Source organism: Anabrus simplex, chromosome 2 (genome assembly GCF_040414725.1).
Source record: "Anabrus simplex isolate iqAnaSimp1 chromosome 2, ASM4041472v1, whole genome shotgun sequence".
In the NCBI taxonomy this organism is placed as follows: Eukaryota; Metazoa; Arthropoda; class Insecta; order Orthoptera; family Tettigoniidae; genus Anabrus; species Anabrus simplex.
Genome location: NC_090266.1, coordinates 806,091,588 through 806,118,634, shown reverse-complemented (window position 1 = coordinate 806,118,634; position 27,047 = coordinate 806,091,588). Strand labels below are relative to the sequence as shown.

Below are 27,047 nucleotides of genomic sequence, written 5' to 3'. Positions count from 1 at the left end.
GGTAGTCTAGCCAAGTAAAATTGATTAAATTATTATTTCTTTGTTTGTTTAATAATGATTGCTCAAGTATTCATTATAAAAGAGCACAATGGTATAACAAGTATACTATATGAGTATAAATTAGTTTACCTACAAACACAATTACTCACTTGATTTGAGAGAAAAATAAAAATACAGTTTGGTGTTTAAATGTATACAGTATTTCACTTATTACATCAATGGCTTATTCCACCATTTTTGTAGCAAAAATCATCAATAACAACTTCAAAATTAACCTTCTTCATGACTTCTGCTTCTGTGGTAAGTAGTGCCGTGGCTGACAATGTGTCTGCTCACATGGCTGATTTTGAAAGAAGATAAGAGTACTAAAATAAGTCTTTTAAAATGGAACAACAGCAGAGAGAAGGAAGTCACATGAAAGTTAAACAAATGAAAGATATAAGTGAATTTTAAAACAACCTGATGTTTTCAGTTTATTATTTTTATGCTGTTTGAGATGTTTTAAAGGAATTTTCTAATAAAGGTGAGCCTTTTAAAATACTATAAAACATAAATTTATTACTACAGTAACCTTAAATAGATTTTTATCTGTCAGATTGTAGGGAATGAACATTTTCCCATGCAATTTGTAGCTGATAGAACCATCCTTAAGGTGATTTTTACATTTGGGTACACATCCATTATGTCTTCTCTTCTCATAAACTTACTTAATTCAATATGGCTAATAGCAGTCTTTTCTTTTTCACTATCATAAAAGTTTTCTGTTCCAGGAATGGTTTTAGATGCAAACAACAATCAATCACTGATTGTTTGATATCACTGGAATACCATAGGCTTTTCACAGTTCAGTAACTTTCCTAGAAATCTTCAAAGATAAAAATTATTTCATCTCTATCAAAACTCCAAAGGTATCTGTAGATTGTTGTACTTTTCTGCATGCCTCTTAAGCTCGCCACTGAGAGTCTGTAATGACATAGAAGGTGGTAATCCTAAAATTGTCAGATCCTGAGAAGAGAGCATCATTGTTTTTGCATTTAACAGGGGCTGAGGTCCTACCTCTTTTCCTTTGACTCTCATATGTGTACTCGATTAGATCTGACTTTCCTTTTGCTAAAGTTTTAAAATTATCAAAATCATGTCTATACTAAAGTCAGCCAAAGAATGGAAATACTCTTTTACTTTACTTCGAATAATAGTTTCGTACTGAAGTTTGACACTGATTTTCTTTAATCTTTCCTAAAATACAGACAAAATTGGCATTTCAAGTGTCTCAAGATTTGATGTCACAGCAGACGCTTCATTTCAACAAGAACACTTTTCATGACCATCATTCTCAACCAGTTTCAAAGTTTCCAGTATGGCTTGCCAGGTTTCTTTACAAAAGTTTGTGAACCATGGGTAACGGCTGAGTGGCCTAGTAAGTGGTCCTGAGAGTCGGGATACCAGTTGCTACGGAATGGGAGTGGACATCTCGGAGATATTCTGAGTCATGGCCCTGCTTGTGCTCAGGCGGCTAGGACTATACAATCCACCGTGGTCCCTAACCCGTTAGAAGAGAGATCCTCACTTGGACTATGTGTAAGTGGGGTAGCATCCTGCTTTACAAATTTACCGAGCTCAAAACATTTTAAGCAAGCCTCGGACCTATGGGAGTAACAGAGTCCCACTCCCATTTGACAGGCGAGGGACTCCTTGGAAACAACTTGGCGAACGAATTGGATGGGGAGCTATGAATATTAATGGGGCTTATGGAAGAAAGAAAGTAGAACTGGCTGAGTCAGCGAAGAGGATGCATCTGGATGTGCTAGGAGTAAATGCTATTTGGGTAAGGGGAGATAATAAGGAAAAGGTAGGAGATTATAAAGTGTACTTGATGGGCGTTGAAAAGGGAATACTATTGCATGCAGCATAGTTTCTGTTAAGCACGTAAATGAGCGAATGTTGTGGGTAGATTTGGCAGCTGGAGGAATTAGGATGAGAATTGTCTCAGTGTATTCAGCATGTGAGGGTGCAGATGAGGATGAAGTTGACAAGTTTTATGAAGCATTGAGTGACATCGTAATCAGGGTCAACAGTAAGGATACGATAGTGTTAATGGGCGATTTCAATGCGAGAGTTTGAAAGAGAACTGAAGGATACGAAAGGGTGGTTGGTAAATGTGGGGATGATATGGAAGCTAATAGGAATGGGAAGCATTTGTTGGACTTCTGTGCTAGTATGGGTACCAGATCAATAATAGATTATATCGTAACTGACTTCGAATTCAGAAAATCTGTTAAGAATGTTTGGGTTTTCCAGGATTTTTCGATGATACAGACCACTATCTGATCTGTAGTGAACTAAGTATCTCTAGGCCCTGGATATAGAAAGTGAAGTCTGTCTGCAAACGAATAAGGGTAGAAAATGTCCAGGACGAGGAAATTAGACAGAAGTACATAGATATGATTAGTGAAAAAGCAAATGGGTGGCATGCAGGGCTGCTGTAGTAGAAAGAGCAAGAGAATGCCTAGGAACAACTGTGTGTAAAGACGGGAAAAGCGAACATCTTGGTGGAACAGTGAAATGAGAGCAGCTTGTAAACATAAAAAGAAGGCTTATCAGAAAAGGCTCCAAACAAGGGCTGATGCAGACAGGGAATTGTATGTAGATGAAAGAAACAGAGCGAAACAAATAGTTGCTGAATCCAAAATGCTGTGGGAAGATTTTGGTAATAACCTGGAAAGGCTAGGTCAAGCAGGAGGTAAACCTTTCTGGACAGTAATAAAGAATCCTCGGAAGGGAGGGAAAAAAGGAAATGAACAGTGTTTTCGATAATTCAGGTGAACTCATAATAGATCCCAGGGAATCACTGGACAGGTGGAGGGAACATTTTGAAAATCTTCTCAACGTAAAAGGAAATATTCCTGGTGGTGTCACGAACAACCGAGCTCATGAGGAGGAGGAAAATTATGTTGGTGAAATTATGCCTGAGGAAGTGGAAAAGGTGTTAAATAAACTCCATTGTCATAAAGCAGCAGGAATAGATGAAATGAGACCTGAAATGGTGAAGTATAGTGGAAAGACAGGGATAAAATGGCTTCAAGAGTAATAAAATTAACATGGAGTGTTGGTAAGGTACCTTCATATTGGACAAGAACAGTAACTGCACCTATCTACAAGCAAGGGAATACGAAGGATTGCAACAACTATTGAGGTATCTCATTGATTAGTATACCAGGCAAAGTATTTATTGGCAACTTGGAAGGGAGGGTGCGATCAGTGGTTTAGAGGAAGTTGGATGAAAATCAGTGTGGTTCCAGACCACAGAGGGGCTGTCAGGATCAGATTTTCAGTATGCACCAGGTAACTGAAAAATGCTACAAGAGGAATTGACAGTTATGTCTATGTTTCGTAAATATAGAGAAAGCATATGACAGGGTATCGAGGGAAAAGATGTTCGTCATACTAGAGGACTATAGGATTAAGGGTAGATTATTAAAATCAATCAAAAGGCATTTATGTTGACAATTGAGCAGCAGTCAGAATTGATGGTAGAATGAGTTCTTGGTTCAGGGTACTTACAGGGGTTAGACAAGGCTGTAAGCTTTCACCTTTGTTGTTCGTAGTATACATGGATACTCTACTGAAAGGTATAAAGTGGCAGGGAGGGATTCAGTTAGGTGGAAATGTAGTAAGCAGCCTGGCCTATGCTGACAACTTGGTCTTAATGGCAGATTGTGCCGAAAGCCTGCAGTCTAATATCTTGGAACTTGAAAATAGGTGCGATGAGTATGGTATGAAAATTAGCCTTTTGAAGTCTAAATTGATGTCAGTAGGTAAGAAATCCAAGAGAAATAAATGTCAGATTGGTGAAACAAAGCTGGAACATGTAGATTATTTAAATATTTAGGATGTGTGTTCTCCCAGGATGGTAATATAGCAAGTGAGATTGAATCAAGGTGCAGAAAAGCTAATGCAGTGAGCTCGCAGTTGCGATCAACAGTATTCTGTAAGAAGTAAGTCAGCTCCCAGACGAAACTATCTTTACATCGATCTGTTTTCAGACCAACTTTGCTTTATGGGAGCAAAAGCTGGATGGACTCAGGATATCTTATTCATAAGTTAGAAGTAACAGACATGAAAGCAGCAGGAATGATTGCTGGTACAAACAGGTGGGAACAATGGCAGGAGGGTATTCAGAATGAGGAGATAAAGGCTAATTTAGGAATGAACTCGATGGATGAAGCTGTACGCATAAACCGGCCTCGGTGTGGGAGTCATGTGAGGCGAATGGAGGAAGACAGGTTACCTAGGAGAATAATGGACCATGTTATGGAGGGTAAGAGAAGTAGAGGGAGACCAAGACAATGATGGTTAGACTCAGTTTCTAACGATTTAAAGGTAAAAGGTATACAACTAAATGAGGCCACAGCACTAGTTGCAAATAGAGGATTGTGGCGACATTTAGTAAATTCACAGAGGCTTGCAGATTGAACGCTGAAAGGTATAATGGTCTATAATTATGATGTATGTATGTATGTATGTATGTATGTACCATCACTTGTTACATGCAATAACACGAACTTTAGTTGGTCAATATCACACCAGGCAAATGCTGGGGCTGTACCTCAAATAAGGCCATGGCCGTTTCCTTCCCACTCCTAGCCCTTTCCTGTCCCATAGTCGCCGTAAGACCTATCTGTGTCGGTGCAACGTAAAGCAACTAGCAAAAAAAAAAAAAAAAAAAAAAAAAAGTTGGTCAATATGTGACAAATCAGGACTAGAGTTAACCACAATACTTTGGTTTGTTAACTTCCTCTATTATTTTGTCATGAATTTCTTGGGATTTCGATATGTACAAAGCATTTCCAGATCAACCATCCATCACCATACTGTTTCTGATGATCAGCCAGGAAGGGGTAAAAGTCAGCTGAAAACTCCATTAAACCTAGAAGGTTGGCCTGGTCAAGCAATCCTAAGTGTTCGTGAAAGCCATGTAAAGCTAGTCCTTTTACAGTCAGATATTTTACTGCAGCAAGAATCTGCTTAAGAATGTTTCTCCAATAATCTACTTCCTTTTCTAACTATTCAACAAATTTGAACTACCATGGCCTTTTGTATCACCTCTTATATTTAAAGTTCCCAGATTTGACTTAAGAAAAGGAGAATGTTCATGGTCTTGAACTATTTGCAAGACATTTTTGCAACTGTTAAGGCCTGTTCTAAATGCAGTTGCTTTAGTTTGCCCAATAAACAGCATGCATGGTACACAAAAATGCATATCCTTTAACCGGAGAATATACCATCCAGTTTCTATCTGTTATTTCCCTGTTTTTAAGTTGATGACAAAATACATTATCTGATAAATTCCTGTATGGTTTGGGGGATATAAGCACTTATATAACATATAATGAATTTTACTGTTTTTTGGTACACCAGGCTGAGCCACATACTCTCATAATTCTTCACTGATATTCCAGAAAGTATGGTCAGATTTAAATTCAAACTTGGGCTACACAATGTCAGTAGTTTCAGGATTTTCATGTGTTAATGGTTTTAACTATAAAGCACTTTTATCCTCATTAATGTCATTGTTGTCCACATGTCCAACATAAGATTTATTAGGTGCAGAACTTGAAGATAGTTTGTTAACCTCACAATTTTATTCAATAGTTTTCACTTTTCTTCTGCTGCCACTCACGAAGTATTTTGTACTGATTTTCAATCAATTTACTTCTACAACTGTTATTGCTATCACTACTGGAACTTACTACATTTCATTCCCAACCTTATCAAAGACAAACTCACTAGATAACATGAACTACAGAAAAAAGAGATGCTGTCAAAGTGTTTGTCAGAATATGAATAACACAATCAGTTAACAAAACCAGAGCACAAGTCAGATATTCAGCAGTAAGAGCAGAGGTGGAAGTTTCCATATTGTAGACAGACAGGGTTCGGTAGGCTCCCTAGATGGTTATGCCGTCTCTTAGGCCAAGGAGACCGACCTCGATAGCTGCAGTCGCTTAAATGCGGCCAGTATCCAGTATTCGGGAGATAGTAGGTTCGAACCCCACTGTCGGCAGCCCTGAAAATGGTTTTCCGTGGTTTCCCATTTTCACACCAGGCAAATGCTGGGGCTGTACCTTAATTAAGGCCACGGCCGCTTCCTTCCCACTCCTAGCCCTTTCCTGTCCCATCATCGTCGTAAGACCTATCTGTGTCGGTGCGACGTAAAACAACTAGCAAAAAAAAAAAAAAAGGTCAAGGAGATTTATGGCGGTGATGTGGTTTGTGGATGAGGTGAGGTAGGTGCAGCTGTGGCCTATAAAGGAACGTCCTGGCATTCACTTTAATGCAGAAAAAATGAAAACCAAGGAAAACCATTCTCAGGACAGCCAACAGCGGGGACCAGTCCCTCCGCCTCCCGAATGTAGAGCTGCAAGGCTACCCAAAACTAGCAACTGTTAAGCCAAAGCCAACCCTACTCAGGGCGAACTGGAGAAGAAGCGGAGGGGAGAGAAGGGATGAGATACAAGTGGAATGACTTAATGAGTCATCATCATCCAGTGTCCGCACAGTGGTGTTCTCCCTACTGAGTCTGCATCAGAAGCACTGTGAAGATATTGCAGTTAGATCTTAATTAATGAATAAATCAATCAATCAATCAATCAATCAATCAATCAATCAATCAATCAATCAATCAATCAATCAACACAAAATCAGTTCAGTAATTGTAAAAATGTGAACTTGTGAAAAAAGCTGCCTCCAAAAATTTTGCGTTCTAGGTTAGAATAATTGTGTGTCTACCTGTACTGTTGTTCTTTCAGTACACCATATTGTCCTTCGTAACTCATTTCTCTTAATGCAAGAGAATATTTCAGATAATTTAGATTGCAATCTACAAACTAAATTATGGTTCTATGTATCATGCCCTAGTGGATCCACAGTATTGTGAGCATAAAACTAGTACCATACGTTATGTATCTCCAGTACATAAGATGAAAGACCTGTTTACTCTATCCCTGTTTACAGAACCATGTTTACAGAGCTGTCAATTATCATACACTTCAATTTATTAGGCATTTTATACATTATGCACATCCTTTTTCAATACAAGTAAAAGAGAGATAATAATGTTTATTTTATATACAGTATATATCATATAAGTTATATATACATATCAGATCACTCACCAAATTAACAGTACAGTCATTCAACAGTTTTTTAACTTTGTACCTAATATGAACAAGAATTATTCTATTAAGAGAGAGAAATAGAGAGAGAATATAAAAACAATAGCTGCCTTTGCATAAGGGTTGCCATGAATATACAGCCTTATAATCGGTTTTCACAAACAATACTTAAATAACATTTTGAATTAAACGTACATACATCTTCACTATGGATGCTTGTGCCTTTGAGCATTCTGTCTGCAAGCCTCTGTGAATTTACTAACCACTGCCACAATCCTCTATTTGTAATTAGTTGTGTGGCCTCATTTTGTTCTATACTTCTTATCTATAAATCATTAAAAACTTGAGTTTAACCATCATTGTCTTGGTCCCCAGTAGCAGCAACTAAGGGGGGGAGGGGGGGCAGTTCCCCTCCCCCACTTTGTAGAGAAAACATTATAATTTTATTCTATTTCAGCCAGCAGAAACTAGGAATTATTAAAAAACAATTTGTGCAAATTTTTAATTATTAACAAAATTATTATCGAAAATACGCACAAAATGTTGTTCGTTGTGGCTAACTGATTTGTATAGCGCCACAGCAAGTAGTGGAGACTTCACAAATGCTATGAGGAAGGGTAATAGGGGTATATTTTTGCCAAGGTCGTGGACACTGAGGTATGATGAACCTGCTTGCCACGTGTATTCGTCAGTCTAACAGTATCCTTAATACTGTCTGTTAGTTTCTTAGAGTGTAGTCAAATACTAAATGAATTTTTAATTTTATAATCATGCCGTACTTCTATTTAATTGTAATACATGTGTAAAATTGTTTATTTGGTGAAGGTATAGTACTGAATCAAAATCTAAAAAAAACTATTATTGCCGCACTTAAGTTAGTAAACTATCAACTTTTACCTTTCTGTCGAATTTTGCTCGAAGAGCATCAAAACTTACCATTTAGTACCCTTTTTTGTTCAGTTTTGAAGTGTATAACCCCCCTGCCCGGCAGCTATAATCCTCAACCCAGCTACTTTCTGTTGTCTGTATATTTTTTTGCTCCCCCCTACTTCTAATCCCCAATCACCGCTACTGTTGGTCCCCCTCTTCTTCTCTTACCCTACATAACGGCGTCCATTATTCTCCCAGGTAACCTATCTTCCTCCATTCGCCTCACATGACCCCACCATCAAAGCCAGTTTATGCATACAGCCCTGACCATAAATTTAATTCCTAACTTAGTCTTTATCTCCTCATTCTGAGTACCCTCCTGCCATTGTTCCCACATGTTTGTATCAGCAATCATTCTCTCTACTTTAACGTCTGCTACTTTTAACTTATGAATAAGATATCCTGAGTCCACCAAACTTTCATTCCTGTAAAGCAAAGCTGGTCTGAAAACAGACCAATGTAAAGATAGTTATGTCGAGGACCTGACTTCCTCCTTACAGAATACTTGATCGCAACTGGGAACTCACTGCATTAACTTTGCCTTGATTCTATCTTACTTACTATACTATCATCCTGGGAGAACACATATATTAAATACTTAAATAAACTACATGTTCCACCTTTGTATTCCCAACATGACATTCAGTTCTCTTGGATTTCATACCTACTGACATAAATTTAATCTTGGAATGGCTAATTATCATATCATACTCATTTCACCTGTTTTCAAGTTCCAAGATATTAGACTGCAGACTTTTGGCACAATCTGTCATTAAGACCAAGTCGTTAGCATAGGCCAACTGCTTGCGACATTTTCACCTAACTGAATCCCTCCCTGCCACTTAACAGCTTTCAGTAGCCGTAAACTATGAACAACAAAGGTGAAAGATTACAACCTTGCCTAACTCCCTTTAGTTACCTTCAATCAAGAACTCATTCTACTGTCAATTCTCACCGCAGAACAATTGTCAACATAAATGCCTATGATTGATTTTAATAATCTACCCTTAATCCAACAGTCTCCCAGTATGACAAACATATTATTTTCCCTCAGTACTATGTCATATACCTTCTCTAGATTTAAGAAACATAAACATAATTGTCTATTCCTCTTGTAGCAGTTTTCATTTACCTAGTTCATAAGTAAAATCTGATCCTGACAGCCCCTCTGTAATCTAAAACCACACTGGTTTTCATCCAACTTGCTCTCAACCACTGATCGCCCCCTCCCATCCAAGATGCCAGTGAATAACTTGCCTGGTATACTGATCAATGAAACCTTGATAGCTGTTGCAATCCTTCCTGTTCCCTTGCTTACAGATAGGAGCAATTACTGCTTTTGTCCAGTCAGAAGGTACCTTTGTAACATTCCATGCTAATTTTATTACTCTATGAAGCCATTTCATCCCTGCCTCCCACTATATTACACCATTTCAGGCCTAATTCCATCTATTCCTGCTAATTTATGATGATGGAGATTATTTACCATCATTTCCACTTCTTAAAGCATAATTTCACCAACATCATTGTCCTCCTCCCCATGAAATCAGTTGTTCGTGACTTCAACAGAAGGATTTCCTATTTCATTGAGAAGAGTTTCAAAATATACTTTAACCTGTCGAGTGATTCCCTGGGATCTATTATGAGTGCACCTGATTCATCCAAAACACTATTCATTTCCTTTTTCCCCTCCCTTTCTAAGATTCTTTATTACTGTCCACAAAAACTTTCCCTGCTGCTTGACCTTGTCTTTACAGGTAATTACCAAAATCTTCCCATGTCTTCTTGGATTAAACAACTATTTGTTTCACTTCCTTTCCTTCATCTACAGTACATACAATGCCCTGTCTGCATCAGTCATTGTTTGGGGCCATTTTTGATATGCTTCTTTTTTTTTTTTTCTCTTTTTTTTTACATTTACAAGCTGCTCTCACTTCATCATTCCATCAAGATGTTTGCTTTTTCCTTTCTTTATACACAGTTGCTCCTGTGCCGTTTCTACTACAGTATCCCTGTATCTCTGTATATCCTGAACCTGCTTACCATCTATTGTTTGGAACATTTCACTAACCACATCAATGTAATTCTGTCCAATTTTCTCATCTTGAAGATATTCTATCCTTATTCATCTGCAAACAGATTTCACTTTCTCTATCCTAGGTCTAAAGATACTTAATTCTCTACAGATCTGATAGTGATCCATATCATTGAAAAATCCCCATAAAACCTGCACATTCCTAACAGATTTCCTGAATTCAAAGTTGGCTATGATATATTCTATTATGGATCTGGGGCCCTTACCCTCCCATATGTAGCGGTGAATAGCCTTATGCTTGAAGAATGTATTCGTAATTGCCACTCTCATACTAGCACAAAAGACCAGTAAATGCTTCCCATTCCTATTCGCTTCCATATCTTCTCCACTTTTAACAATCACCCTATCGTATCCTCCAGTTCTATTTCCAACTCTTGCATTGAAATCACCCATTAGCACTATCCTGACCTTGCTGTTGACCCTGACTACGAAGTCACTCAAAACTTCATAAAACTTGTCAATTTCATCCTCATCTGAACCCTCACATGGCAAATACAATGAGACAATTCTCGTCCTAATTCCTCCAACTGCTAAATCTACCCACATCACTCGCTCATTTATGGTTCTAACAGATGCTATGTTGCAAGCAATAGTATTCCAGATGAACAGTCCTACCTCACACTCTGCCCTTCCCTTTATAACACACATCAAAAATACTTGATAATCTACTATCTCTTCCTCCAAACACATCCAGACACATCCTCTTTGCCGACTCCACCAGTTCTACTTTCTTTCTTCCATAAGCCAAATTAATATTGATAGCTCCATATCAAATTCTATTTTGTTAGCCAAGTTGTTTCCAAGGAATCCCTCTCCTGTCAAATTGAAGTGGGGCTCCGTTACTCCCATAGGTCAGAGGCTTGCTTAAAATGTTCTGAGCTTGGTAAACTCTGTGAAGCAGGTTGCTACCCTACTTACACATAATCCCAGTGAGGATCACTCCTCTAACAGGTTAGGGACCACTGGTAGATTGTATAGTCATATCTGCCTGAGCACAAGGAGGACCATGACACAGAATATGTCCGAGATGCCCGTTCCTATTCCATGGACGTGACTACAGTAACCCACACCATGAACCGTTTTGAAGTCTGAGATCTTGGAGCGAACCGAGACGTAGTCTCAGCAATTATGCAGGCATTCCAAGAAGTCTGCATCGGTACTGGCTAATCTTCAGATTGTGCCATGAATGCAATAACATGATGGTAACAATAATTTGAATTTAAAATGTCTGTTATTATTCATTCAATATTTTCATGATTCCGCTAAAGAGGCAGCGTGAATGGAAACATCTATTTAATTTGTACAATCTTATAGTGAAAAAACAAACTTTCACAAATATTTGGAATACAGCTAGAGTATGTCACGTTTTCAAAGCGGAGACCCTATTAATTCTGAACATTATAGACTCATTTCGACTGTGCGCACATATACTGAAATGTTAGAAGAAATATTATACTTGCATATATTCAGTCATGTCAAAAGTTTTATTGATGAAAACCAGCATGGTTTCGTACCTGGGAGATCCACTGTCAGTAATTTTATTGCTTTTACTCTGTATGCTTTTGAAGTTTTGCATAACAAGCAACTGTTGATTTTTCAAAGGCATTTGATAAACTAGATCACAGTATATTTTTAAGGAAGCTCTCAGATTATGGCTTCTCCTTTGGTATATTAATGTTAATTGCTGCAAATCTCTCTGACAGGAAACAATTATCATATTATCAGTGCAACTCATACCTTCACAATGCAAATTCTAGTGTGCCTCAGGGTTCATATCTTGGTACACTCTTCTTTTTTTTTTTTTTTTTTTTTTTTTTTTTTTTTTACATTAGTGATCTTCCAGGTGTAACTAGTCATTCAAATTGTCTTCTCTATGCAGATGATGTAATACTGTTCAAGGAAATCACCTCAAGTGAGGATATTGTAAACATACAACTTGATCTAGATATGCTGTCTATATGGAGCGAACAAGACTTATTAGATTTAAAAATCAAATAGTGTTGTTTCCACAGAATATCAAATAACAAATCCATGCTTAAATGGACATATAAACTTGAAGAAAAACACTTAAAACAAGTAATAATTGTAAGTGATATTGGTGTACAAATACCCATGATATGTCTTTCAAATTGCATATTACGTTTACAGTTAATGAACCATACAAAAAACCTAGGTTTCTTAATCAGACGGAGAAATGATTTTCACAACATTAAAGCATTATCATTATTATTTAACTGTCTTATTAGATCAGAATTGGAAGAGCCTCCATGGCTCAGGCGGCAGCGTGCCGGCCTCTCACCGCTGGGTTCCGCGATTCAAATCCCGGTTAATCCATGTGAGATTTGTGCTGGACAAAGCAGAGGCGGGACAGGTTTTTCTCCAGGTACTCTGGTTTTCCCTGTCATCATTCATTCCAGCAACACACTCCAATATCATTTCATTCCATTTGTCATTCATTAATCATTGCCCCAGAGGAATGCGACAGGCTTCGGCAGGCGGCACAATTCCTATCCTCACTGCTAGATGGCGGCTTCATTCATTCCATTCCTGACCCGGTCAAATGACTGGAAACAGGCTGTGAATTTTCTTCATTAGATCAGAATTGGAATATGCATCTGTTGTATGGACTCCCTATTACAAATCATATCAGAATCAAGTTGAAAAGTTCAGAAAACATTCTTAAGGTGTCTTTCCAACAAAAATATTTCAAAGTTTTCAACATGTGGCCTTGTACATTATGCAGACTTTATGAAAGAATTTAAACAAGATTTCCATTTTCGGAGGTGCATATGGCCCTGAGGTTCACTCAGCCTACACAAATAGTACCAGCAAAGGTGGCCAGGCATAGAACTAACCACTCTGCCCCAACAAGTGCCAAGGTTAGAGATCATGGAAGCCTTTACCTTCCACCCCTCCTAAGGCCTCCATGGCCTGTATGGAGATGGTTTGGCTTTTTTTTTTCTTTTTTTTTTTTTTTAAATGAAAGAATTTGAGTAGGCCTATGTATCAACCAACAGGAGGGAAATATCACAACAAACCTTTTAATATACACTATCTAATAATAGGATTGATAGTCCTAAACTACTTAAATAATTACAGTTTAACATTAAGAAATATAACCTACAATTTAGAAATCATTTTGTAACACCATTTCTAGGAAGTAATTTTTTAAGAATTCTCCACTGTTTAAGATGTGTTCAACATATAATTTTCTTGTAAATAACCCAAGCCATACTGATCTTGACTTTTATGCTAATTATAATGTTTATCTTTGATTACCACAGGAATTATTGTATGAACATTATCACTAAAGTCAGAACTTTTATTTACAAGTAGATAAACATAATGTAATGAAAACGGCAAAAAATCCATTACTAGAGTCTAATTGTACTTAGGTAAGATCTAATGTGCTGTATATTATATTTATTTCTTTGAAAACCGTAAAAGTAGTTAATGGGATGTAAAGAAAATATTATTATTATTATTATTATTATTATTATTATTATTATTATTATTATTATTATTATTATTATTATTCCGCAATTACGGGTTGCCACAATGGACAATGTATAGCTTATCACGATACAGAAATTTTTAACTTATAGAAATATAGCGGTAATATGTTGTTGTTGTTGTTGTTGTTGTTTTTTTTTTTTTTAAGTATGGAGGTCCAAACAAATGAGATCTCAGGATGTTTTAGAATGTTTAGAAATTTATCTTCCTCAAAAAAATTGACTATGAATCAAGTTTAAATGAAAGAAGTACAGATGAGAACCCATTGTATGAACTAGCGTTTAATCATTTGAGGAAGAAAAAGTTGAAAATCTGAAATTTATTTAGGTATTCTAATTCATCATCATCAAAATATTAAAATTATATGTAATGATAATTTTCATAATATTTCATTAATTTTTGTTTATTCATTGTTAATATGAGTTATGATATAATACTTCTTCAAATTGTGAGCTAAACAAAAGATAGTGTTATATTGTGTTTATTCATTGACTGAACTTCACTGATGAAGGGAATGCATAATATTTTTGAAACATGTATGAATGAAGAAATAATTTTCAATTATAATAAAGTGTATTGACAAGGTGGACCCAACACAAACTATTTTAAATAGTTTTTCTAATAGATTCAGACAAGTCAATACAGGATCAAATCAAATACCTAATATGGTTAAGTTTATCTAACTTCTTGTGCAAGATTGTTAAAGAGTGGTGAGTGTATCATTAAAAGTGACACCAAGATATTGAATTTCTTCTCTTTCATTACTAGGACTAATCTTAACATTTTCGTGAATATCAAGCACTCCATCTTCGAGCTTCCCCTTCCCAATACATATTCCCACATATTTGCACATTTCTTGGCATTTGTCTGTAAACAGATTTCCTGAAACATCATTGCAAGAGCTACTTCCTTATTTCTGCCAACAATAACTGTGTCATCAGGGAATTCCATAATATTAAGAGGGGACAATATGCAGCAACCGATTTAACAAATTCTTGCAGTAGGTTTTCTTCTGTTATCTCATTAAAAATGAAATCTGTGGCCAGGTTATATAACGCGGGTGATAATGGTGATTCCTGCATAAGTTCCCCTTAGTTGTTTCGATCTGTGTTGTATTGTCAGCCTGTAGATTGATAACAAGTTGTTTCAGTTTAAATGGAAGTGGCTCAGCAGCTAGTTTTAGATTTAGATGGTGGTGTCCGATGATGTTGAAGGTTTTTGTTATGTCTACAAAAGATGACGGTAACATCTTGCTTATCTGTCTTTGCTGTCATGAGGAGTCCTCTGAGAATGGAGGTATTTATAAGGCAACCTTGCTGGTCGTTAAAGCCTCTTTCGTGTTCGCTGAAAGTTACAAAGGAACACAAATGCTGACCTAATACCATTTCAATAATACATCTAATTACCGAACAGATTGTTACTGGTCTCAAATTTGACAGACATTCAACATTGCCTTTCTTATGTAACAACGTGGTTCTAGCTCGTTTTAGACACTGGGGTATTTTGCCTGATGAAAGCATTCGAGTTGCAATGACTGCTGTGATTTTGCATGCTGTGTCATCTCTTATGACACGTACTAGGACACAGTCAAGACCAGGAATGATATCTACTGCAATTCGACGTGTTGCTACAGAAATTTCTCCCTTCGTGATTGTGGGACTGTACATTTCATCTAACTCTACATGGTCTATGGCACTGATTTTGGAGCAGTAATCATGCCTTATATTAGATTCAGATTTTATATTCAGCTGATAGTCATATTTACATTTTCTTTTTTGGTGTTTGGGGGATTCAAGGACTTGCTATATGTTTTACCTTGATGTCCGGGACATTGTTCCCCCCTGGCTTCATAATATTTTGTAGCAGGGTGTTTAGCACCAGGTAAGAGATGGATAGAGTTACTCAGAAATTCGGACAACTCCCTCATGAGTCTATCAAACTCAGAATCGTTTTCACTGGAGAAATGAGTGAATTGGTTCTTCCATTCATTCTTGAACAGGATATTGATGCTCAATGGGAATAATACCATCTTCTGGTTGTGTTGATTGAGATACGAGTGGACTGAAGTTGGTTAACAAGGTAGTTCGATGTATTTGTGGATGAGAGCAACTAATCTGAATCTTTACACCTGTTGCTCCTTGAAAATATCCACCACGAGAGCATTGGACTCTTGGTATATCAGAATTATCTTCCGGCCTGTTCTCAGTCTGGTCGTTTTGTTCATCCTGTACATTTTCACTTTCTGTCTCAGATTCCGAATATTGATATTATAGTCTAAAATTTATCCCTAATGAAGACAACATTCCTGTGGAATCCGTGGATGTAGTAGGCATCGTACTTATTCGGTTTCTGACTTAACCTATCCTTATGCTTCTTCCCCGTATGGACAAGTAAGCCTTTCTGAGAAAAGGTTTTATCACAGTAAAGGCATTTATTTCTTGTCCCTAAATCAGTCTACATTCTAATGAGTACAGTGGTTAAGAGGAGTACCAAAGTTTAATGTTATCACAATTCATGGCAGAGTACCATAGCAAACCAATATGTCAATCCCTTTTCTAACAGATGTCAATTTAAGATTAGAGTTACTTCTTTTGTGCTATACCCTCCTCAGTCCCGAGGGAAAAAAGTTTCCAAAAATTTGAAGATTTTGGATATTTTCACCACAATTACCACTAGATTCAGGGTATATAGTCTATTTCATGTTTCCTCAAGGAGAAGTTGCCAAAAAATAATATATCCTATAGGCGACATCAGGATTCAATGATATACAGTTCATTACTAACATAATTTTTCAAAACTGTGTTGTATTCCATTTATTTGACATTGTTACATGTTACATACAAATTTACATTCAAAACACTTTCAGAAAATTCACATCTGATATTTAAATGCATCAAATTACTATCTCTTACGAAGAAATCGGAGTTGTAGAATGCATACAAAGTAATGAAACTGTACAATGGTTGTCTATGCTGATTGTGCAAAAAGTACTTTTATTGAATTACGCACATTACATTAAACCAGAATGTTCAAAAGAAAATCAAGCAAGATATTTTTCATTTCAGTTAAATCTTTTAGCATCCCTTGTATCAATTTCTGATGCAACTTTACAGTTCATGATATAAGTTGAAACATTCTCTTCCTTCTAAGCAACAGATTCAGATTGCACGTAGAACATCTAATTTTAGTTGAATTTGCAGTGTAGCCAGGCAGGTGGAAGTGATTTTCTGGCAGGCATGGGAATTGCTGGCAAGTAGAGAGCCTTTTCTCCTCTGGTGATCAGATGGATGTGGAATGTTTCCTCGAAACTTCTTGGTTGGTGGTGCATCCTCAGCTTCAAATTCCGATGAACTTAGTTTGGTTCTCCTTTCACGTACTGCTTGCCAGGAACGTAGCCCCCAAAAAGTAATGATTTGTTCATCTACGGAAATATTTTCGCTGCAAGTGTGTAACAGGCAAGCTGTGAGGACATTCCTGAGTGTAGGTCTAACCTTTCAAAATTTGTTGTTCTCCTTCTCCTCCTTAGTTACTTCATTATAACTAATTTCAAATTAGGTATGTCTTATTCGGAAGTACGGTAACAATCTCTCGTAATGTGGTCTGGTATACTTGGAACTCTAGTTTTGGATGCTCAGTACATATGAATTCTGGGATATCTCGAATAGGACATGTGACTGTAATTCCTCAAAACTGTCTCATCTCTGTTACAGTTAGAAGCTTTCCTGCAATTTGTGAATTTTGTGAGGTCTTTTATGATATCTGCAGGTATGTATTTGCTGAAATAATCATGGGGTGATAGTTTGCTTGCTTCTGCCTGGTTTGCTGAGGTAGGAGCTGGTCGCAATGGCTGGAATCCATCACAAGGTAATCGTTTCCAAAATACTCTCCGTGTAGAGCTGGGGGAATTTATACAGATGGGAGCTTCCGGGACAGTTCCTAGTATAGGCCATGACCGCCAAACCCGTCTAGTTCTACGTGCATCTCCTTCAGCGTAACAAATCTCCCGGCCTGAGAGTCAGCTTTACCATCTAGGAGACTTGCCTCCCCCTTCAGGAGACGAATGAGAACGTTTTAGAAAAATGGGAGCTTCATGCAGTAAATCTCATTCAGCCTCAGTTTCTGAAGAATATTGCTGATTACTTTTATACAGGACGCAGGTTTTATCCTCCTCGTTATCACATTGGAAGCTGAATCTGATAAGAGCTCACAGTGTGAATCTTCACCATCAAGGCAATCTTCAACAAACTCTGAAAAGCCAGGTGAACCTGTAAAGACACACTTAAATTTAGTTCTAGCAACATGAGTTTTAACTTAAAATATTGTAACAAATACTAGAGTAAATGTAAAGCAGATTAATAATAGTCATCAGTATCATTTTAATATTTGTTTGTGTCCTTACAGCCCGTACAGGGATCGCACACTTTTTCTTTTTACTGAATTCTTACCATTGGCACACACACATACCAGCAAAGTTAGTTTTCTTTGTAATTATTTTTGTATTAACATTTATAATGATTCACTATTTTTATGAAACTGTGTTTGGAATCCCTAAAATAATGCAACAGTTGAGGGAATAGGTTTGTGTATGGTTAGTTCTTTTCTTTGTTCACTTTCCTCCCAACCCCTTCACATGGCTCGGTGATTTAAGCATATGAATACTTTATTTATGTGATTAAATACCAAGAAATAAACAAATATTGCCATGAAATTGAGGATTTTTATTATGAAATTCATGGATTTTTTACAAACATATGTACTGCTTTAGAACCCAATGTCACCTATAGGATACATAAACTTGGACTCCATATTATTTACATAAATACTTCAGTACTGCTAATCCTATTGTGCATCCCCGAATCAATAGGGCTTACATTTCTTAGAAACAATACTTTCACATTTTGTAAAAGGAAAATATGACACGGAAAAGTAACTTACCTGGAGCAATATGTGTGTGTAGCCTACTCTGGAGATCCGCCATTTTGTCTGTCACATGTAAGCTGCCATATGGCAGTTCCCTCCAATTTATTAAATCCAGTATGAAGAGCCATCTTCAAGCCAACACATGAACCATTTCCAAATCAAACACAACTAATACCATTAAAGAGGCAAGAATTTTAACCAATCCAGTTTTATGTTTCCTATAGGAGACACCAGGACTGAGAAGGATACATAGTAATTCTTAATTATTTAAAGTTAATTTATTTCTTCTTGTACATTTTTATTTTTTAATATTACTTATTTTAGGTGATATGTCCACTTCGAATTTGAAAAAGTATTAATGCACAGTAAATTCCAATTGCTGATTTTCTTAATAACTTCATGTACTTTTTATTTTTAGATGTTAGGTTCTTCCTAATATGTGTTATTTTTAATAATTAATGTATAGCGACTAACCCACCTGTGATTGGAGAAACATCTTCGTTGGTGGTATGAAATAAATAAAATGAAATACACTGACTGACAGAGCAAATGCAACACCAAGAAGGAGTGGTCAGAACTTTATGCCAATTGCAGGGTAGACTGACGTCACTGAGGAATGCTCATGATGTGAAATGTGCCGCTGTGCTGCGCACGTAGCAAACGATAAATGGGACACGGCGTTGGCGAATGGCCCACTTCGTACCGTGATTTCTCAGCCGACAGTCATTGTAGAACGTGTTGTCGTGTGCCACAGGACACGTGTATAGCTAAGAATGCCAGGCCGCAGTCAACGGAGGTATTTCCAGCAGACAGACGACTTTACGAGGGGTATGGTGATCGGGCTAAGAAGGGCAGGTTGGTCGCTTCGTCAAATCGCAGCCGATACCCATAGGGATGCGTCCACGGTGCAGCGCCTGTGGCAAAGATGGTTGGCGCAGGGACATGTGGCACGTGCGAGGGGTCCAGGCGCAGCCCGAGTGACGTCAGCACGCGAGGATCGGCGCATCCGCCGCCAAGCGGTGGCAGGCCCGAATGCCACGTCAACCGCCATTCTTCAGCATGTGCAAGACACCCTGGCTGTTCCAATATCGACCAGAACAATTTCCCGTCGATTGGTTGAAGGAGGCCTGCACTCCCGGCGTCTGCTCAGAAGACTACCATTGATTCCACAGCATAGACGTGCACGCCTGGCATGGTGCCGGGCTAGAGCGACTTGGATGAGGGAATGGCGGAACGTCGTGTTCTCCGATGAGTCACGCTTCTGTTCTGTCAGTGATAGTCACCGCAGACGAGTGTGGCGTTGGCGTGGAGAAAGGTCAAATCCGGCAGTAACTGTGGAGCGCCCTACCGCTAGACAACGCGGCATCATGGTTTGGTTTGCTATTGCGTATGATTCCACGTCACCTCTAGTGCGTATTCAAGGCACGTTAAATGCCCACCGCTACGTGCAGCATGTGCTGCGGCCGGTGGCACTCCCGTACCTTCAGGGGCTGCCCAATGCTCTGTTTCAGCAGGATAATGCCCGCCCACACACTGCTCGCATCTCCCAACAGGCTCTACGAGGTGTACAGATGCTTCCGTGGCCAGCGTACTCTCCGGATCTTTCACCAATCGAACACGTGTGGGATCTCATTGGATGCCGTTTGCAAACTCTGCCCCAGCCTCGTACGGACGACCAACTGTGGCAAATGGTTGACAGAGAATGGAGAACCATCCCTCAGGACAACATCCACACTCTTATTGACTCTGTACCTCGACGTGTTTCTGCGTGCATCCCCGCTCGCGGTGGTCCTACATCCTACTGAGTCGATGCCGTGCGCATTGTGTAACCTGCATATCGGTTTGAAATAAACATCAATTATTCGTCCGTGCCGTCTCTGTTTTTTCCCCAACTTTCATCCCTTTCGAACCACTCCTTCTTGGTGTAGCATTTGCTCTGTCAGTCAGTGTATATTTGTTGTACTGTTTGAATGGTGATTGACAATTTGGAGACAACCCCTGAGAAAACTGGCAGCAATGTCTTCTAGTCCCAAAATATTAATGCTAAAACGTTGAAAAAAAAAAGTTCACGCAGATTTTAGATGCTATTTCTTGAGCACCGAACAGCAGTCCAATCACCTCCCAGTTCCAGAGTGGGATGTTGTTTTTCTCCTACCATGTTCCTCCATGACCATTCTAACCACAACACCGGACGAATTGGTCGTGCATTTAGGATCAAGCATCTGTGAGCTTACATTCGGGAGATAATAGGTTCGAACCCCACTGTCGACAACTCTGAAGATGGTTTACCGTGGTTTCTCATTTTCACACCAGACAAATGCTGGGGCTGTACCTTAATTAAGGCCACGGCCACTTCCTTCACTCCTAGCCCTTTCCTATCCCATCGTCGCCATAAGACCTACCTGTGTCAGTGCAATGTAAAGCAAACTGTGGATGGGCTAATAATAACAGTTAAGTCTGTTAAGTTCTGAACCCATATTGTTCCTGTTCAAGCTATTCTTCAACAAAAGTTCTTCATCAGTGTTCAATGATTTTATTCATAATCTGCAGCCCATGAGACTAAAGTGTGATAACCCATTAGTTACATTTCCGTTTGTTACCCTTCTCAAATAATTGTCCGATTGTCCAATCATCTGATTTTCATTTTTCTTCCAAAGTAGCAGTCATTACTTTATATAACCACTACATACCCTGCAATTCAGCTGCATTGGTCATGTCAATGCTCACTCCACTCCGGCACACTCTGGTGAAATAGCTTTCCTCATCAATCAATCACTACTGATCTGCATTTAGGGCAGTCACCCAGGTGGCAGATTCGCTATCTGTTGTTTTCCTAGCCTTTTCTTAAATGATTGCAAAAAAATTGGAAATTTATTGAACATCTCCCTTGGTAATAAGTTATTCCAATCCCTAACTCCCCTTCCTATAAACGAATATTTGCCTAAATTTGTCCTCTTGAATTCCAACTTTATATTCATACTCACGTGGATTTTGTAATTTGATCAAAGCAATCGTTCCTCGTCATTGTACAAAGACATTACCGGTATCTGAAAATTCCTAAAGTATAAACACTCACCCAAAAATTGAGTTTCATTTACCCCAGAAATTCTTTGTAAACCATGCTTGTGGTATTACTTTTTGGGGCTAAGACGACCATGTGACGTAGAACAGTACATGTGAGAAACAGTTTTCATGCCTGTACATCCGTAACACCTTCAGTTTTTGAGATAAATGTATACTCATAAGAATAATTCAACTTCTTCCTCTTCACTTCTTTCAACCCCTCTCCCGCCTTAAGTGGACTTTCCAAAAACAAAAGATACGTGTTCTTTATTTTGAAAGGAAATTCGAAATACCAACTTTCATGTCTGTAACAGCTTCAGTTTTTAAGATGAAGTATCCTCATAAACATATTTCAACTCCTTATTTACTTATTTTCAACCCCACACCCCTTACGTCGATTTTCCGAAAAAAACAAATGCGTGTTTCTTCATTTTTAAAGGAGATTCCAAATACCAATTTTCACGTCTGTAACATCTTCCAGTTTTGAGATATAAGCAAAGTCATAAAAGTAATTCAACCCCTTTTTCATCCCCTTCCTACCCATTAAGTTGACTCCCCCTCCCCAAAAGTGCATGTTTCTTTATTTATAAAGGAGATTCTGAATACCAATTATCACGTCTTCAACATCTTTAGTTTTTGAGATATAAGTATCCTCACACAAAGAATTCAACTAATTTTTCAATTCATTCACCCCCCCTTAAGTGGATTTTCCGAAGCCAAAAGAACGTGTGTTTCTTTACTTTGAAAGAAGATTCCAAATATGCCTCTAACATCTTCAGTTTTTGAGATATAAGTATCCTCATAAAGGGAATTCAACTCCTTTTTCACCCCAGCCCATTAAGTTGATACCCCCCTCCAAAAAATGCATGTTTCTTTACTTTTTAAGGTGATTCCAATTAGAAATTTTCATGTGTGTAACCTTAAGTTTTTGAGATATAAGTTTCTCCATAAAAAGAATTTTTTTTCACTTCCTTTCACCCCTCCCCCAAGTGAATTTTCTGAAAACAAAAAAAAACATTGTTTCTTTATTTATAACGGAGCTTTCAAATGCCAATTATCACAACTGTAACATCTTCAGACTTGAATTCCGTTTTCACCGCCCCCACCCCAAAGTGGCTTTCCCAGAGAAAATACGTGTTTCTTTATTTTTAAAGGAGATTCCAAATACTAATTTTCACGTCTGTAACATCTTTAGTTTTTGAGATATAAGTACCCTCATACAAAGTATTCAACTAATTTTTCAATTACCAAATTCATCCCCCTTAAGCGGATTTTCCAAAGACAAAAGATTACGTATTTCTTTACTTTGAAAGAAAATTCGAAATACAAATTTTCATGTCTGAAACATCGTCAGTTTTTGAGATATAAGTACCTCATGAAAAGAATTCAACTCTTTTTTTCACTCCACCCCCGCCCAATAAGTTTGTTTCTCCCCACCCAAAAAACGCGTGTTTCTTTATTTTTAAAGGATATTCCAAATACCAATTTTCACGTCTATAACCTTCAGTTTTGAGATATAGGTTTCTACAGAAAAAGAATTCAATTTTCTTACTTCCTTTAACACTCCCCACTCAAGTGAATTTTCCAAAAACAAACAGTACCCGTTTCTTGAACAGAGCTTCCAAATAGCAATTATCATGACTGTAACATCTTCAGTTTTTGAGATATATGTATCCTCGTAAAAGGAATTCATCTCGGTTTTCACCCACACCCCCTACCAAGTTAATTCCCCCCACCAAATGCGTGTTTCCTTATTTTTAAAGAAGATTCCAAATACCAGTTTTCACGTCTGTAACATTTTTAGTTTTTTTGTTTTATATATATATATATATATATACACATTCTCATACAAAAAATTCAACTAATTTTCCAATTATTTCACCCGCCCCTCCGGTTAAGGGTTTTTCCAAAAACCAAAGAATACATGTTTCCTTGTTTTTAAAGGAGATTCCAAATACCAATTTTCACATCTACAACAGGTTAAGTTTTTTAGATATACTGTAGATACGCTCATTTTAAAAATTCACCCCCTTTTTTAGTTCCCCTTAAGTGGATTTTCAGAAAAAATGTTGATGTTTCTTTATATTTACAGGAAATTCCAAACACCAGTTTTCAAATCTGTAATGTGTTATGTGTCTGAGATAATTTGCAGATACAGTCTTTTTAAAATTTCACCCCATTTGTCACTTCCGTTCATTCCCTATTCATCGGATTATCCAAAAATACCTGTTCCTTTATATTCAAAGGAGATTCCAAATTTCAATTTTCGTGTCTGTAACATCTTCAGTCTTTTAGATATGTCTCCTTCTAAAAGGTGTTCAACCCATTTTCCCCCTTTTTCACCCCCCCTTAATGGGATTTTCTGAAAACAAAAAAATACGTGTTTCTGTATTTTTAAAGGAGATTCCAAATGCCAATTTTTATGTCAATAAACTTTTAAGTTTTTGAGATATAGATATCCTCATTCTTAAAATTCACCCCCCTTTTCACCCCCTTACCGATGGAATATCCAAAAATCCTCCCTTAGCGAGCACATACATCTTAATATGAATGAATCCCCAAAATTTAATTTCTTTATGTCCAGTAGTTTTGGCTCGGTGATGATGAATCAGTCAGTCGGTCAGTCAGTCAGTCAGTCAGTCAGTCAAGACAAGTTATTTTATATACATAGATTCCTACTTTTAAAGACACCACTCAAACTTATTCATCTACTGAGGTCCTCTCACGCCATCTCTCCACTGACAGCTCGGAACACACTACTTATAAACCATCCCCTCATTTTTGTTCCGTATTGAAAACAGCGATCTCACCTAGTTTACAAAAGGAGTATATTTATTAACCCACCTATTCAATACAATTAATACCACGTTATGTGGTTATATAAACATAGAGATTCTAAATTTTAAGGGGACATGTTTCACCCTTCTTTTATTTAATCTTAAGATTAAATTAATAAATAAACAGATAAATAGATAAATTAATAGATTAAATTAATTAAATTAAATTAATGTTAAGATTAAATAAGGCTGATGATGCCCAATAAAAGAAGGGCGAAACTTTAACGTGGTATTAATTGTATTGAATAGGTGGGGTAATAAATATAGGGCCTACTCCTTTTGTAAACTAAGTGAGACATACTAGTTAGACGAGCAGCTCGTCTCCTTTCTAACAAGTCTTCCCAGCCCAAACTATGCAACATTTTTGTAATGCTACTCTTTTGTCAGAAATTACCCAGGACAAATCAAGCTGCTTTTCTTTGGATTTTTTCCAGTTCTTGAATCAAGTAATCCTGGTGAGGGTCCCATACTCGTACACTGGAACCATACTCTAGTTGGGGTCTTACCAGAGACTTATATGCCCTCTCCTTTACATCCTTACTACAACCCTTAAATACCCTCATAACTATGTGCAGAGATCTGTACCCTTTATTTACAATCATATTTATGTGATTAGCGTAATGAAGATCTTTCCTTATATTAAGACCTAGGGATTTACAATGACCTCCAAAGGGAACTTTCACCCCATCAACGCAGTAATTAAAACTGAGAGGACTTTTCCTATTTGTGAAACTCACAACCTGACTTTTAACCCCAGTTATCATCACGCCATTGCCTACTGTCCATCTCACATCATCAAGGTCATTTTGCAGTCACATTTTTGTCACGTCCAACTGCACTCATTTTTGCCAGTAGTCTCCCATGATCTACCCTATCAAATGCCTTAGATAGGTAAGTCGCTATACAGTTCATTTGACCTCCTGAATACAGGATATCTGCTATAACTTGCTGGAATCCTACAGGTTGAGCTTCAGTGGAATAACCTTTCCTAAACCCAAACTGCCTTCTATCAAACATTTTGCAAACATGTCTTACATAATCAGAAAGAATGCTTTCCCAAAGTTTACATGCAATGCACGTCAAACTGACTGGCCTGTAATTTTCAGTTTTATGTCTATCAACCTTTGCTTTAATCCGACTCGTTGGCTGAATGGACAGCGTACTGGCCTTCAGTGCAGAGGGTCCCGGGTTCGATTCCCGGCCAGGTCGGGGATTTTAACCTTAATTGGTTAATTCCAATGGCCCGGGGGGTGGGTGTCTGTGATGTCCCCAACATCCCTGCAACTCACACACACACACATAACACTATCCTCAACCACAAGAACACGCAGTTACCTACACATGGCAGATGCCGCCCACCCTCATGGGAGGGTCTGCCTTCCAAGGGCTGCAATCGGCAAGTAATAGCCACACAAAATTTAAATTTGTTTACCCTTTCCTTTACACACAGGGGCTACTATAGCAACTCTGCATTCATTTGGTATAGATCCTTCATGCAAACAATAATCAAATAAGTACTTCAGATATGGTACAATATCCCAACCCATTGTCTTTAGTATATCCCCCAAAACCTAATCAATTCCAGCTGCTTTTCTAGTTTTTAAGTTTAGTATCTTACTGTAAATGTAATTGTTGTCATAGGTAAATTTTAATACTTCTTTAGTATTAGTCACCTCCTCTATCTGGACATTCCCTTGTAACCAATAATCTTTACATACTGCTGACAATACTTCTACCTTTTGAAGATCCTTGCATACACACTCCCCTTGCTCATTAATGATTCCTGGAATATCCTTCTTGGAACCTGTTTCTGCCTTAAAGTACCTATTCATACTCTTCCATTTTTCACTAAAATTTGTATGGCTGCCAATTATGCTTGCCATCATGTTATCCTTCTTTGCAGGATTCAATTTCCTAGTAAGTTTCTTGAATTTCTCCTTACTTCCACAGCCATTTCTAAGTCTATTTCTTTCCAACCTGCACCTCCTTCGTAGTCTCATTACTTCTCTATTATAATATAGTGGATCTTCACCATTCCTTACCACCTTTAAAGGTACAAACCTATTTTCACATTCCTCAACAATGGCTTTAAACCCATCCCAGAGTCTCTTTACATTTTTATTTACCGTGAACATATTAACAATGCATACTGCATTAGTTTACTGCATTAGCTCACTTCATGTATTTGCATTTTACCAAAATATTGTATTCCCTTTACGTATTCCCAGTGCATTGAAGGTACTTCATTAGCTTCGGACTTGACATCAAATTTCCACCAGTCTGAGTTGTACAGCTTTCTCTACTTTGAGTTGAACTGCTAGATCACTTTCTGGATACATAGTGGATTAGTAAAGCTGACTAGTAATCTGTAGACTTACATTGAGTAACAAATGAGCTGATTGCAGGCTTCGGGCCATATAGCTGTTAGCTTGCAATTAGGAGATAATTAGTTCAAACCCCACTATTGGCAGCCCTGAAGATTATTTTCTGTGGTTTCCCATTTTCACACCAGGC

At 37.7% G+C, this 27,047-nt stretch overlaps 1 protein-coding gene across 1 annotated transcript in view; it reads right to left on the bottom strand.

The window, feature by feature from the left end:
- The window catches only part of LOC136863694 (dynein assembly factor with WD repeat domains 1), a 277,042-nt gene that overhangs the window by 218,844 nt on the left and 31,151 nt on the right, over positions 1-27,047 (bottom strand). The window lies entirely within an intron of this gene.